This window comes from Oncorhynchus nerka, unplaced genomic scaffold (genome assembly GCF_034236695.1).
Source record: "Oncorhynchus nerka isolate Pitt River unplaced genomic scaffold, Oner_Uvic_2.0 unplaced_scaffold_915, whole genome shotgun sequence".
NCBI lineage: Eukaryota > Metazoa > Chordata > Actinopteri > Salmoniformes > Salmonidae > Oncorhynchus > Oncorhynchus nerka.
In genome coordinates, this window is record NW_027040389.1 from 172,101 (window position 1) to 187,904 (window position 15,804).

The 15,804-nt window shown below is 45.7% G+C and overlaps 1 pseudogene; it reads left to right on the forward strand.

The window, feature by feature from the left end:
• LOC135570712 (huntingtin-like) overlaps positions 1–15,804 on the forward strand; it is a 98,621-nt pseudogene that overhangs the window by 30,270 nt on the left and 52,547 nt on the right.

The window sequence follows — 15,804 nt, forward strand, 5'->3', positions numbered from 1 at the left end:
CCTCCTCCCCTCCTTCCCCCTCTCTCCCCCTTCTCCCTCGCTCCCCGTTCTCCCTCGCTCCCCCTCCTCCCCTCCTTCTCCCCTCCTCCCCTCCTTCCCTTCTCCCCTCCTCCCCTCCTTCCCCCTCTCTCCCCCTCCTCCCCTCCTTCTCCCCTCCTCCCCTCCTTCCCCCTCTCTCCCCCTTCTCCCCTCCTCCCCTCCTCCCCTCCTTCCCCCTCTCTCCCCCTTCCCCCTCTCTCCCCTTCTCCCCTCCTCCCCTCCTTCCCCCTCTCTCCCCCTTCTCCCTCGCTCCCCGTTCTCCCCTCGCTCCCCCTCCTCCCCTCCTCCCCTCCTTCTCCCCTCCTTCCCCCTTCTCCCCTCCTCCCCTCCTTCCCCCTCTCTCCCCCTTGCTCCCCTCCTCCCCTCCTTCCCCCTCTCTCCCCCTCTCTCCCCTCCTCCCCTCCTTCCCCCTCTCTTCCCCTTGCTCCCCCTCTCCTGATCTAGTTATCTGTCTGCTTTTCTCTTGTTGGATTATAGAATGAGTTCTGTAGTTACTGTTAATAACTGTTAACCCACATCATGGAATGAGTTCTGTAGTTACTGTTAACCCACATCATGGAATGAGTTCTGTAGTAACTGTTAACCCACATCATGGAATGAGTTCTGTAGTTACTGTTAACCCACATCATGGAATGAGTTCTGTAGTTACTGTTAACCTACATCATGGAATGAGTTCTGTAGTTACTGTTAACCCACATCATGGAATGAGTTCTGTAGTTACTGTTAACCTACATCATGGAATGAGTTCTGTAGTTACTGTTAACCCACATCATGGAATGAGTTCTGTAGTAACTGTTAACCCACATCATGGAATGAGTTCTGTAGTTACTGTTAACCCACATCATGGAGTGAGTTCTGTAGTTACTGTTAACCCACATCATGGAATGAGTTCTGTAGTTACTGTTAACCCACATCATGGAATGAGTTCTGTAGTTACTGTTAACCCACATCATGGAATGAGTTCTGTAGTTACTGTTAACCCACATCATGGAATGAGTTCTGTAGTTACTGTTAATAACTGTTAACCCACATCATGGAATGAGTTCTGTATTAACTGTTAATAACTGTTAACCCACATCATGGAATGAGTTCTGTAGTAACTGTTAACCCACATCATGGAATGAGTTCTGTAGTAACTGTTAACCCACATCATGGAGTGAGTTCTGTAGTTACTGTTAACCCACATCATGGAATGAGTTCTGTAGTTACTGTTAACCTACATCATGGAATGAGTTCTGTAGTTACTGTTAACCCACATCATGGAATGAGTTCTGTAGTTACTGTTAATAACTGTTAACCCACATCATGGAATGAGTTCTGTAGTTACTGTTAACCTACATCATGGAATGAGTTCTGTAGTTACTGTTAATAACTGTTAACCCACATCATGGAATGAGTTCTGTAGTTACTGTTAACCCACATCATGGAATGAGTTCTGTAGTAACTGTTAATAACTGTTAACCCACATCATGGAATGAGTTCTGTAGTAACTGTTAATAACTGTTAACCCACATCATGGAATGAGTTCTGTAGTAACTGTTAATAACTGTTAACCCACATCATGGAATGAGTTCTGTAGTAACTGTTAATAACTGTTAACCCACATCATGGAATGAGTTCTGTAGTAACTGTTAACCCACATCATGGAATGAGTTCTGTAGTTACTGTTAACCCACATCATGGAATGAGTTCTGTAGTTACTGTTAACCCACATCATGGAATGAGTTCTGTAGTTACTGTTAACCCACATCATGGAATGAGTTCTGTAGTTACTGTTAACCTACATCATGGAATGAGTTCTGTAGTTACTGTTAACCCACATCATGGAATGAGTTCTGTAGTTACTGTTAACCCACATCATGGAATGAGTTCTGTAGTTACTGTTAACCCACATCATGGAATGAGTTCTGTAGTTACTGTTAACCTACATCATGGAATGAGTTCTGTAGTTACTGTTAACCTACATCATGGAATGAGTTCTGTAGTTACTGTTAACCTACATCATGGAATGAGTTCTGTAGTTACTGTTAACCTACATCATGGAATGAGTTCTGTAGTTACTGTTAACCTACATCATGGAATGAGTTCTGTAGTTAACTGTTAACCCACATCATGGTTCCTCCTTTGTTGAGTCAAACTCAGTTCAGTGATTTAGTTACAAGGTTGCAAAAAATCTGCAGACTTTTCCAGAAATCCTGGACGGGAAGATTTCCTGCTTCTTCTTCCTCTGATTCCGGGAATCTTCCAACTGGAATTTCTAGAAAACCTGGGAATTTAAGGAAAATGTTTCCATCATTTTGCCTCCCAATTTAGAGATCTACCAATGTCCCCTGAGTGCTTCTCAATCCCAAAGGATGTTAAGCAGTAGACTGTTACTATACCTGGTAGACTGTTATTATACCCGGTAGACTGTTACTATACCCAGTAGACTGTTATTATACCTGGTAGACTGTTATTATACCCGGTAGACTGTTATTATACCCGGTAGACTGTTACTATACCCAGTAGACTGTTATTATACCCAGTAGACTGTTATTATACCCAGTAGACTGTTATTATACCCGGTAGACTGTTATTATACCCGGTAGACTGTTATTATACCCGGTAGACTGTTATTATACCCGGTAGACTGTTATTATACCCGGTAGACTGTTATTATACCCGGTAGACTGTTATTATACCCGGTAGACTGTTATTATACCCGGTAGACTGTTATTATACCCGGTAGACTGTTATTATACCTGGTAGACTGTTATTATACCTGGTAGACTGTTATTATACCTGGTAGACTGTTATTATACCTGGTAGACTGTTATTATACCTGGTAGACTGTTATTATACCTGGTAGACTGTTATTATACCCGGTAGACTGTTATTATACCCGGTAGACTGTTATTATTAGACTGTTATTATACCCAGTAGACTGTTATTATACCCAGTAGACTGTTACTATACCCAGTAGACTGTTATTATACCCGGTAGACTGTTATTATACCCGGTAGACTGTTATTATACCCGGTAGACTGTTATTATACCTGGTAGACTGTTATTATACCTGGTAGACTGTTATTATACCCGGTAGACTGTTATTATACCCGGTAGACTGTTATTATACCCGGTAGACTGTTATTATACCCGGTAGACTGTTATTATACCTGGTAGACTGTTATTATACCTGGTAGACTGTTATTATACCTGGTAGACTGTTATTATACCTGGTAGACTGTTATTATACCTGGTAGACTGTTATTATACCTGGTAGACTGTTATTATTAGACTGTTATTATACCTGGTAGACTGTTATTATACCTGGTAGACTGTTATTATACCCAGTAGACTGTTATTATACCCGGTAGACTGTTATTATACCCGGTAGACTGTTATTATACCCGGTAGACTGTTATTATACCCGGTAGACTGTTATTATACCCGGTAGACTGTTATTATACCCGGTAGACTGTTATTATACCCGGTAGACTGTTATTATACCCGGTAGACTGTTATTATACCTGGTAGACTGTTATTATACCTGGTAGACTGTTATTATACCTGGTAGACTGTTATTATACCTGGTAGACTGTTATTATACCTGGTAGACTGTTATTATACCCGGTAGACTGTTATTATTAGACTGTTATTATACCCGGTAGACTGTTATTATACCCAGTAGACTGTTACTATACCCAGTAGACTGTTATTATACCCGGTAGACTGTTATTATACCCGGTAGACTGTTATTATACCCGGTAGACTGTTATTATACCCGGTAGACTGTTATTATACCCGGTAGACTGTTATTATACCCGGTAGACTGTTATTATACCCGGTAGACTGTTACTATACCCGGTAGACTGTTACTATACCCGGTAGACTGTTACTATACCTGGTAGACTGTTATTATACCTGGTAGACTGTTACTATACCTGGTAGACTGTTACTATACCTGGTAGACTGTTACTATACGTGGTAGACTGTTATTATACCTGGTAGACTGTTACTATACCTGGTAGACTGTTACTATACCTGGTAGACTGTTATTATACCCGGTAGACTGTTATTATTAGACTGTTATTATACCCAGTAGTGTGTTATTATACCCGGTAGACTGTTATTATACCCGGTAGACTGTTATTATACCCAGTAGACTGTTATTATACCCAGTAGACTGTTGTTAACTGTCGTTATGCCCGGTAGTCTGTCGTTATGCCCGGTAGACTGTCGTTATGCCCGGTAGACTGTCATTATGCCCGGTAGACTGTCGTTATGCCCGGTAGACTGTTGTTGACTGTCGTTATGCCCGGTAGACTGTCGTTATGCCCTGGAGACTGTTGTTAACTGTAGACGTTATTATGCCCGGTAGACTGTCGTTATGCCCGGTAGACTGTCGTTATGCCCGGTAGACTGTCGTTATGCCCGGTAGTCTGTCGTTATGCCCGGTAGTCTGTCGTTATGCCCGGTAGTCTGTCGTTATGCCCGGTAGTCTGTTGTTAACTGTCGTTATGCCCGGTAGTCTGTCGTTATGCCCGGTAGTCTGTCGTTATGCCCGGTAGACTGTCGTTATGCCCGGTAGTCTGTCGTTATGCCCGGTAGTCTGTCGTTATGCCCGGTAGTCTGTCGTTATGCCCGGTAGACTGTCGTTAACTGTCGTTATGCCCGGTAGTCTGCCGTTATGCCCGGTAGACTGCCGTTATGCCCGGTAGACTGCCGTTATGCCCGGTAGACTGCCGTTATGCCCGGTAGACTGTTGTTAACGGTCGTTATGCCCGGTAGACGGCCGTTATGCCCGGTAGACTGTTGTTAACGGTCGTTATGCCCGGTAGACGGCCGTTATGCCCGGTAGACTGCCGTTATGCCCGGTAGACTGTTGTTAACGGTCGTTATGCCCGGTAGACTGCCGTTATGCCCGGTAGACTGTTGTTAACGGTCGTTATGCCCGGTAGACTGCCGTTATGCCTGGTAGACTGCCGTTATGCCCGGTAGACTGCCGTTATGCCCGGTAGACTGCCGTTATGCCCGGTAGACTGTTGTTAACGGTCGTTATGCCCGGTAGACGGCCGTTATGCCCGGTAGACGGCTGTTATGCCCGGTAGACTGTTGTTAACGGTCGTTATGCCCGGTAATATTGCCAGTAGCTATGAAGACAGTAGACGTGTTCTTGTCTGCTGAACTAATATACTGGACTTGTTAGGTGTTGAATAATGAACCTCAGTCACTGATGTCTGTCTCTGTGTCTGTCTCTCTCTGTGTGTGTCTGTCTCTCTCTGTGTGTGTCTGTCTCTCTCTGTGTGTGTGTCTGTCTCTCTCTGTGTGTGTCTGTCTCTCTGTGTGTGTGTCTGTCTCTCTGTGTGTCTGTCTCTCTCTGTGTGTGTCTGTCTCTCTCTGTGTGTGTGTCTGTCTCTCTCTGTGTGTGTGTCTGTCTCTCTCTGTGTGTGTGTCTGTCTCTCTCTGTGTGTGTGTCTGTCTCTCTCTGTGTGTGTGTCTGTCTCTCTCTGTGTGTGTGTCTGTCTCTCTCTGTGTGTGTCTGTCTCTCTCTGTGTGTGTGTCTGTCTCTCTCTGTGTGTGTCTGTCTCTGTGTGTGTGTGTCTGTCTCTGTGTGTGTGTGTCTGTCTCTCTGTGTGTGTGTCTGTCTCTCTGTGTGTGTGTCTGTCTCTCTGTGTGTGTGTCTGTCTCTCTGTGTGTGTGTATGTCTCTCTGTGTGTGTGTCTGTCTCTCTCTGTGTGTGTGTCTGTCTCTCTCTGTGTGTGTCTGTCTCTGTGTGTGTGTGTCTGTCTCTCTGTGTGTGTGTCTGTCTCTCTGTGTGTGTGTCTGTCTCTCTGTGTGTGTGTCTGTCTCTCTGTGTGTGTGTCTGTCTCTCTGTGTGTGTGTCTGTCTCTCTGTGTGTGTGTCTGTCTCTCTGTGTGTGTGTCTGTCTCTCTGTGTGTGTGTCTGTCTCTCTGTGCGTGTGTCTGTTTCTGTGTCTCTGTGTCTCTGTCTCTGTCTCTGTGTGTCTGTCTGTGTGTGTGTGTGTGTCTGTCTCTGTGTGTGTCTGTCTCTGTGTGTGTGTGTGTGTCTGTCTCTGTGTGTGTGTGTGTCTCTCTGTGTGTGTGTGTGTCTCTCTGTGTGTGTGTGTGTCTCTCTGTGTGTGTGTGTCTCTCTGTGTGTGTGTGTCTGTCTCTGTGTGTGTGTGTGTCTCTGTGTGTGTGTGTGTCTCTGTGTGTGTGTGTGTCTCTCTGTGTGTGTCTCTCTGTGTGTGTCTCTCTGTGTGTGTGTGTCTCTGTGTGTTTGTGTGTCTCTGTGTGTGTGTGTGTGTCTCTCTGTGTGTGTGTGTGTGTGTGTGTGTGTGTGTGTGTGTGTCTCTCTGTGTGTGTGTGTGTGTGTGTGTGTCTCTCTGTGTGTGTGTGTGTGTGTCTCTCTGTGTGTGTGTGTGTGTGTGTGTGTGTGTGTGTGTGTCTCTGTGTGTGTGTGTGTGTGTGTGTGTCTCTCTGTGTGTGTGTCTCTGTGTGTGTGTGTGTCTCTGTGTGTGTCTGTCTCTGTGTGTGTCTCTGTGTGTGTCTGTCTCTGTGTGTGTCTGTCTCTGTGTGTGTCTCTCTGTGTGTGTGTCTCTCTGTGTGTCTGTCTCTGTGTGTGTCTGTCTCTGTGTGTGTGTCTGTCTCTGTGTGTGTCTGTCTCTGTGTGTGTCTGTCTCTGTGTGTGTGTCTGTCTCTGTGTGTGTGTCTGTCTGTCTCTGTGTGTCTGTCTCTGTGTGTGTGTCTGTCTCTGTGTGTGTGTCTGTCTCTGTGTGTGTGTCTGTCTCTGTGTGTGTCTGTCTGTGTGTGTGTCTGTCTGTCTCTGTGTGTGTCTGTCTCTGTGTGTGTGTCTGTCTCTGTGTGTGTGTCTGTCTCTGTGTGTGTGTCTGTCTCTGTGTGTGTCTCTCTGTGTGTGTGTCTCTCTGTGTGTGTCTCTCTGTGTGTGTGTGTAGGTGTTGGACACCAGTGAGAGTCTGTATTCAGGGATGCAGATTGGAACTTTACAGGATGAGGAAGAAGAGGGAGCCGTACCTTCATCACACCCTGAACCCTTCTCCCAGTCAGCACTGGGTACGACACGCTACACACACACAGTACACACGTGTTACAAACACACACACATGTTACAGACACATACATACAGTACACACACACTGACGTTGTTGGTGTTGTAGCTCTGAGTAGACCCCACCTCCTAGAGGGCAGAGGTCACAACAGACAGGCGTCAGACAGCAGTGTGGATCACTTCATACCAAAGGAGGAACCAGCAGAGACCACAGAGCTGGAGAACAAGGTACACACACACACACACACACACGCACACACAGAGACACACACACACACGGAGAGACACACACATGGAGAGAGACACACACACACACACACACGGAGAGACACACACATGGAGAGAGACACACACACACACACACACGGAGAGACACACACACACGGAGAGACACACACACATGGAGAGACACACACACATGGAGAGACACACACATGGAGAGACACACACACGGACACACACACAAGGAGAGACACACACACACAGATAAAACCCCCACTAATTTATAATATCTAATGACGTCAGGTAAAACCCCCAGTAATTTATAATATCTAATGACGTCAGGTAAAACCCCCACTAATCTATAATATCTAATGACGTCAGATAAAACCCCCACTAATTTATAATATCTAATGACGTCAGATAAAACCCCCACTAATTTATAATATCTTATATAGTCTGCCAATGAGGTCAGGTAAAACCCCCACTAATTTATAATATCTAATGACGTTAGATAAAACCCCCACTAATTTATAATATCTAATGACGTCAGGTAAAACCCCCACTAATTTATAATATCTAATGACGTTAGGTAAAACCCCCACTAATTTATAATATCTTATATAGTCTGCCAATGAAGTCAGATAAAACCCCCACTAATTTATAATATCTTATATAGTCTGCCAATGACGTCAGATAAAACCCCCACTAATTTATAATATCTAATGACGTCAGATAAAACCCCCACTAATTTATAATATCTAATGACGTCAGATAAAACCCCCACTAATTTATAATATCTAATGACGTCAGATAAAACCCCCACTAATTTATAATATCTTATATAGTCTGCCAATGAGGTCAGGTAAAACCCCCACTAATTTATAATATCTAATGACGTCAGGTAAAACCCCCACTAATTTATAATATCTAATGACGTCAGGTAAAACCCCCACTAATTTATAATATCTAATGACGTTAGATAAAACCCCCACTAATTTATAATATCTTATATAGTCTGCCAATGAAGTCAGATAAAACCCCCACTAATTTATAATATCCAATGACGTTAGATAAAACCCCCACTAGTTTATAATATCTAATATAGTCTGCTAATGACGTCAGATAAAACCCCCACTAATTTATAATATCTTATGACGTTAGGTAAAACCCCCACTAATTTATAATATCTTATATAGTCTGCCAATGACGTCAGATAAAACCCCCACTAATTTATAATATCCAATGACGTCAGATAAAACCCCCACTAATTTATAATATCTAATGACGTCAGATAAAACCCCCACTAATTTATAATATCTTATATAGTCTGCCAATGAAGTCAGATAAAACCCCCACTAATTTATAATATCGTATATAGTCTGCCAATGACGTCAGGTAAAACCCCCACTAATTTATAATATCTAATGACGTCAGATAAAACCCCCACTAATTTATAATATCTTATATAGTCTGCCAATGAAGTCAGATAAAACCCCCACTAATTTATAATATCTTATATAGTCTGCCAATGACATCAGATAAAACCCCCACTAATTTATAATATCTAATGAGGTCAGATAAAACCCCCACTAATTTATAATATCTTATATAGTCTGCCAATGACGTCAGGTAAAACCCCCACTAATTTATAATATCTAATGACGTCAGATAAAACCCCCACTAATTTATAATATCTTATATAGTCTGCCAATGACGTCAGATAAAACCCCCACTAATTTATAATATCTAATGACGTCAGATAAAACCCCCACTAATTTATAATATCTAATGACGTCAGATAAAACCCCCACTAATTTATAATATCTAATGACGTCAGATAAAACCCCCACTAATTTATAATATCTTATATAGTCTGCCAATGAGGTCAGGTAAAACCCCCACTAATTTATAATATCTAATGACGTCAGGTAAAACCCCCACTAATTTATAATATCTAATGACGTCAGGTAAAACCCCCACTAATTTATAATATCTAATGACGTTAGATAAAACCCCCACTAATTTATAATATCTTATATAGTCTGCCAATGAGGTCAGATAAAACCCCCACTAATTTATAATATCTTATATAGTCTGCCAATGAAGTCAGATAAAACCCCCACTAATTTATAATATCTTATATAGTCTGCCAATGACGTCAGATAAAACCCCCACTAATTTATAATATCCAATGACGTTAGATAAAACCCCCACTAGTTTATAATATCTAATATAGTCTGCTAATGACGTCAGATAAAACCCCCACTAATTTATAATATCTTATGACGTTAGGTAAAACCCCCACTAATTTATAATATCTTATATAGTCTGCCAATGACGTCAGATAAAACCCCCACTAATTTATAATATCTAATGACGTCAGATAAAACCCCCACTAATTTATAATATCTAATGAGGTCAGATAAAACCCCCACTAATTTATAATATCTAATGAGGTCAGATAAAACCCCCACTAATCTATAATATCTTATATAGTCTGCCAATGAGGTCAGATAAAACCCCCACTAATTTATAATATCTAATGACGTCAGATAAAACCCCCACTAATTTATAATATCTAATGAGGTCAGATAAAACCCCCATTAATTTATAATATCTTATATAGTCTGCCAATGACGTCAGATAAAACCCCCACTAATTTATAATATCTAATGAGGTCAGATAAAACCCCCACTAATCTATAATATCTTATATAGTCTGCCAATGACGTCAGATAAAACCCCCACTAATTTATAATATCTAATGACGTCAGATAAAACCCCCACTAATTTATAATATCTAATGAGGTCAGATAAAACCCCCACTAATTTATAATATCTAATGAGGTCAGATAAAACCCCCACTAATCTATAATATCTTATATAGTCTGCCAATGAGGTCAGATAAAACCCCCACTAATCTATAATATCTTATATAGTCTGCCAATGAGGTCAGATAAAACCCCCACTAATTTATAATATCTAATGACGTCAGATAAAACCCCCACTAATTTATAATATCTTATATAGTCTGCCAATGACGTCAGATAAAACCCCCACTAATTTATAATATCTAATGACGTTAGATAAAACCCCCACTAATTTATAATATCTAATGACGTCAGATAAAACCCCACTAATTTATAATATCTAATGAGGTCAGATAAAACCCCACTAATTTATAATATCTAATGACGTCAGATAAAACCCCACTAATTTATAATATCTAATGAGGTCAGATAAAACCCCACTAATTTAAAACCCCATCACTCATTATGAGATATTTAGGCTTCTTTAGATTTCACATTTGTCTTTTCTGATTGGCTAATGTTGTTGTCTGTCTTATTTTGACTGGTTGTGATTGGTTAATTGTTGTTTCATCCCCCAGCCATCGAGGATAAAGGGTCCGATTGGCCACTACACAGACCAAGGGGCGGAGCCTCTGGTTCACTGTGTACGACTCCTCTCTGCCTCCTTCCTGCTGACTGGACAGAAGAATGGTACGAGTCTGAGAGGTGTCTCTGACCTGAGAGGTGTCTCTGACCTGAGAGGTGTCTCTGACCTGAGAGGTGTCTCTGACCTGAGAGGTGTCTCTGACCTGAGAGGTGTCTCTGACCTGTGCCTGTCTCTGGCCTGTGCGTGTCTCTGACCTGTGCGTGTCTCTGACCTGTGTGTCTCTGACCTGTGTGTGTCTCTGACCTGTGTGTGTCTCTGACCTGTGTGTGTCTCTGACCTGTGTGTGTTTGTCTCTGACCTGTGTGTGTTTGTCTCTGACCTGTGTGTGTGTGTGTGACCTGTGTGTGTTTGTCTCTGACCTGTGTGTGTTTGTGTGACCTGTGTGTGTGTGTGTGTGACCTGTGTGTGTTTGTCTCTGACCTGTGTGTCTCTGACCTGTGTGTCTCTGACCTGTGTGTCTCTGACCTGTGCCTGTCTCTGACCTGTGTGTGTCTCTGACCTGTGTGTGTCTCTGACCTGTGCCTGTCTCTGACCTGTGCCTGTCTCTGACCTGTGCCTGTCTCTGACCTGTGCGTGTCTCTGACCTGTGCGTGTCTCTGACCTGTGCCTGTCTCTGACCTGTGTGTTTCTGACCTGTGCCTGTCTCTGACCTGTGCCTGTCTCTGACCTGTGCCTGTCTCTGACCTGTGCCTGTCTCTGACCTGTGCGTGTCTCTGACCTGTGTGTGTTTGTCTCTGACCTGTGTGTGTTTGTCTCTGACCTGTGTGTGTCTCTGACCTGTGTGTGTCTCTGACCTGTGTGTTTCTGACCTGTGCCTGTCTCTGACCTGTGTGTTGTCTCTGACCTGTGTGTTGTCTCTGACCTGTGTGTTGACTCTGACCTGTGCCTGTCTCTGACCTGTGTGTGTCTCTGACCTGTGCCTGTCTCTGACCTGTGCCTGTCTCTGACCTGTGCGTGTTTCTGACCTGTGCGTGTCTCTGACCTGTGCCTGTCTCTGACCTGTGCCTGTCTCTGACCTGTGCCTGTCTCTGACCTGTGCCTGTCTCTGACCTGTGTGTGTCTCTGACCTGTGTGTCTCTGACCTGTGCCTGTCTCTGACCTGTGTGTGTTTGTCTCTGACCTGTGTGTGCCTGTCTCTGACCTGTGTGTGTTTGTCTCTGACCTGTGTGTCTCTGACCTGTGCCTGTCTCTGACCTGTGCCTGTCTCTGACCTGTGCCTGTCTCTGACCTGTGCGTGTCTCTGACCTGTGTGTCTCTGACCTGTGCGTGTCTCTGACCTGTGCGTGTCTCTGACCTGTGCGTGTCTCTGACCTGTGTGTGTCTCTGACCTGTGTGCCTCTGACCTGTGCGTGTCTCTGACCTGTGCCTGTCTCTGACCTGTGCCTGTCTCTGACCTGTGCGTGTCTCTGACCTGTGTGTGTCTCTGGCCTGTGTGTGTGCGTGTGTGTGTGTGTGTGTGTGTGCAGGGCTGGTCTCTGATAAAGAGGTCCGTGTCAGTGTAAAGGTTCTAGCAGTCAGCTGTATCGGAGCAGCAGCCGCCCTTCATCCTGAAGTCTTCTTCAACTCTCTGTACCTGGAACCACTGGACGGAGAGACACAGCAGGGTAGGTACACACACACACACACCGTACGACTGGTTGCTCATGGAGACCCTCACCTCTCTCTCTCTCTCTCTCTCTCTGTCTCTGTCTCTCTCTCTGTCTCTCTCTCTGTCTCTCTCTCTCTCTCTCTCTCTCTGTCTCTCTCTCTCTCTCTCTCTCTCTCTCTCTCTCTCTGTCTCTCTCTCTCTCTCTCTCTCTCTCTCTCTCTCTCTGTCTCTCTGTCTCTGTCTCTCTCTCTGTCTCTGTCTCTGTCTCTCTCTCTCTGTCTCTCTCTCTCTGTCTCTCGCTACAGAGCAGCAGTATATCAGTGATGTGTTGTGTCTGGTCGTCATGGAGACCCTCACCCCTCTCTCTCGCTCTCTCTCTACAGAGCAGCAGTATATCAGTGATGTGTTGTGTCTGGTCGTCATGGAGACCCTCACCTCTCTCTCTCTCTCTCTCTCTCTCTCTCTCTCTCTCTCTCTCTCTCTCTACCTCTCTACCTCTCTACCTCTCTCTCTACCTCTCTCTCTACCTCTCTACCTCTCTACCTCTCTACCTCTCTCTCTACCTACCTACCTACCTACCTACCTACAGAGCAGCAGTATATCAGTGATGTGTTGTGTCTGGTTGCTCATGGAGACCCTCAGATCAGAGGTGCAGCAGGGGTGTTGTGTGGCGCCGTTATCCACTCTGCTCTCACCAAGACACGTTACAACATACACACCTGGATGACCAGCGTTCACACCTCTACAGGTAGGAGGGGGGTTACAGGTAGGAGGGGGGTTACAGGTAGGGGGGTTACAGGTAGGAGGGGGGTTACAGGTAGGAGGGGGTTACAGGTAGGAGGGGTTACAGGTAGGAGGGGGTTACAGGTGTGGGGGGGGTTACAGGTAGGAGGGGGTTACAGGTAGGAGGAGGTAGGGGGTTCATTCGTTCAGAGAGGATTCCCCTGAAACTCCACTGTAGCTGTGGATCGTCCAGTTCACACCAGTCACTATCAGCATCATGTCCATCATCACATTCCTCTAGTCAACGATCATTTATTATCTCTATCAGTCACATGTCCTGGATAAATGGTTGCTTTGGTCTCCTCTCTCTCCTCCTCTCCCTCTCCTCCCCCCTCTACCCCCCTCTACCCCTCTCCCCTCTCCCCCTCCCCTCTCCTTCCTCTCCCCCTCTCCTTCTCTCTCTCTCTCCTCCCCCTCTCCATCTCGCTCTCCTCCTTCCTCTCTCCTCCCCCTGTCCTTCCTCTCCTCCCCCTCTCCTTCCCCCTGTCCTTCCTCTCCTCCCCCTCTCCTTCCTCCCCCTCTCCCTCCTCTCTCCCCTCTCTCTCCCCTCTCCTTCTCCTCTCCCTCTCCTCCTTCTCCTCTCCCTCTCCTCTCTCTCCTCCCCCTCTCCTCTCTCCTCTCTCTCTCCTCCCTCTTCTCCCCCTCTCCTCCCTCTCTCCTCTCTCCTCCCTCCCCCTCTCCTCCCCTCCCCCTCTCCTCCCTCTCTCCCCCTCCCCTCCTCTCTCTCTCCTCCCCCTCCCCCTCTCCTCCCTCTCTCCTCCCCCTCTCCTCCCCCTCTCCTCCCCCTCTCCTCCTCTCTCCCCTTCCTCTCCTCCCCCTCTCCCTCTCTCTCCACTCCTCCTCTCCTCTCTCTCCTCTCCCTCTCCCTCTCTCTCCTCTCCCTCTCCTCTCTCTCCTCTCCCTCTCCTCTTTCTCGTCCCTCTTCTCCCCTCTCCTCCCTCTCCCCTCCCCTCCCCTCTCCCTCTCCTCTCTCTCCTCCCTGTCTCCTCTCTCCTCCCTCTTCTTCCCCTCTCCTCCCTCTCTCCTCCCCTCCCCCTCTCCTCCCCCTCCCCCTCTCCTCCCCTCCATCTCCTCCTCCCCTCCATCTCTCCTCTCCCTCTCCTCTCTCTCCTCCCTCTCCTCCCCCTCTCCTCCCGCTCTCCTCCCTCTCCTCCCTCCCCCTCCTCCTCTCTCCTCCCTCCTCTCTCCCTCTCTCTCCTCTCTCCTCCCTCTTCTTCCCCTCTCCTCCCTCTTCTTCCCCTCCTCCCTCCCTCTCTCCTCCCTCTTCTTCCCCTCTCCTCCCTCTCTCCCCCTCCTCTCCTCTCCCCCTCTTCCTCCCCCTCTCCTCCTCTCTCCTCCCCTCCATCTCCCCTCCCCCTCTCCTCCCCTCCATCTCCCTCTCTCTCTCTCCTCCCTCTCTCCTCCCCTCCCTCTCTCCTCCCCCTCTCCTCTCTCTCTCCTCCCTCTCTCCTCTCTCCTCCCTCTCTCCTCTCTCCTCCCTCTCTCCTCCCCTCCCCCCCCTCCCCTTCTCCTCCTCCCCCCCCTCTCCTCTCTCTCCTCCCCCTCTCCTTCCTCTCTCCTCTCCACTAGGTAACCCATTGTCCCTGGTGGATCTAGTTCCTGTACTTCAGAACACTTTAAAGGACGAGTCCTCTGTCACCTGTAAGATGGCCTGCTCTGCAGTCAGGGTAAGACACGGAGAGAGAGTGTGTGTGTGTGTGTGTGTGTGTGTGTGTGTGTGTGTGTGCGCGCTTGTGTATTAACGTGTGTGTGTGTGTGTTGCAGCATTGCATCATGACTCTTTGTAGCAGCACTCTGAGTGAGTTGGGTCTGCATCTCCTGGTTGACCTGCTGACCTTAAAGGACTGTTCCTATTGGCTGGTCAGGACGGAACTCCTGGACACTCTGGCAGAGATAGATTTCCGGTAAGAGTTCCAGAATCTGCCTCCAAACGTTCCAGAATGGGACTACAGATTCCAGACCTGATCCTAGATCAGAACTCTGATCATCTTTATGAATACTGGACCTGATCCTAGATCAGAACTCTGATCATCTTTATGAATACTGGACCTGATCCTAGATCAGAACTCTGATCATCTTTATGAATACTGGACCTGATCCTAGATCAGAACTCTGATCATCTTTATGAATACTGGACCTGATCCTAGATAAGAACTCTGATCATCTTTATGAATACTGGACCTGATCCTAGATCAGAACTCCTACTCTGGTCATCTTTATGAATACTGGACCTGATCCTAGATCAGAACTCCTACTCTGGTCATCTTTATGAATACTGGACCTGATCCTAGATCAGAACTCTGGTCATCTTTATGAATACTGGACCTGATCCTAGATCAGAACTCTGGTCATCTTTATGAATACTGGACCTGATCCTAGATCAGAACTCTGGTCATCTTTATGAATACTGGACCTGATCCTAGATCAGAACTCTGGTCATCTTTATGAATACTGGACCTGATCCTAGATCAGAACTCTGGTCATCTTTATGAATACTGGACCTGATCCTAGATCAGAACTCTGGTCATCTTTATGAATACTGGACCTGATCCTAGATCAGAACTCTGGTCATCTTTATAAATACTGGACCTGATCCTAGATCAGAACTCTGGTCATCTTTCTGGAGTTGATCTGTAGAATGACTGAATGACAATGTGTGGATGATTA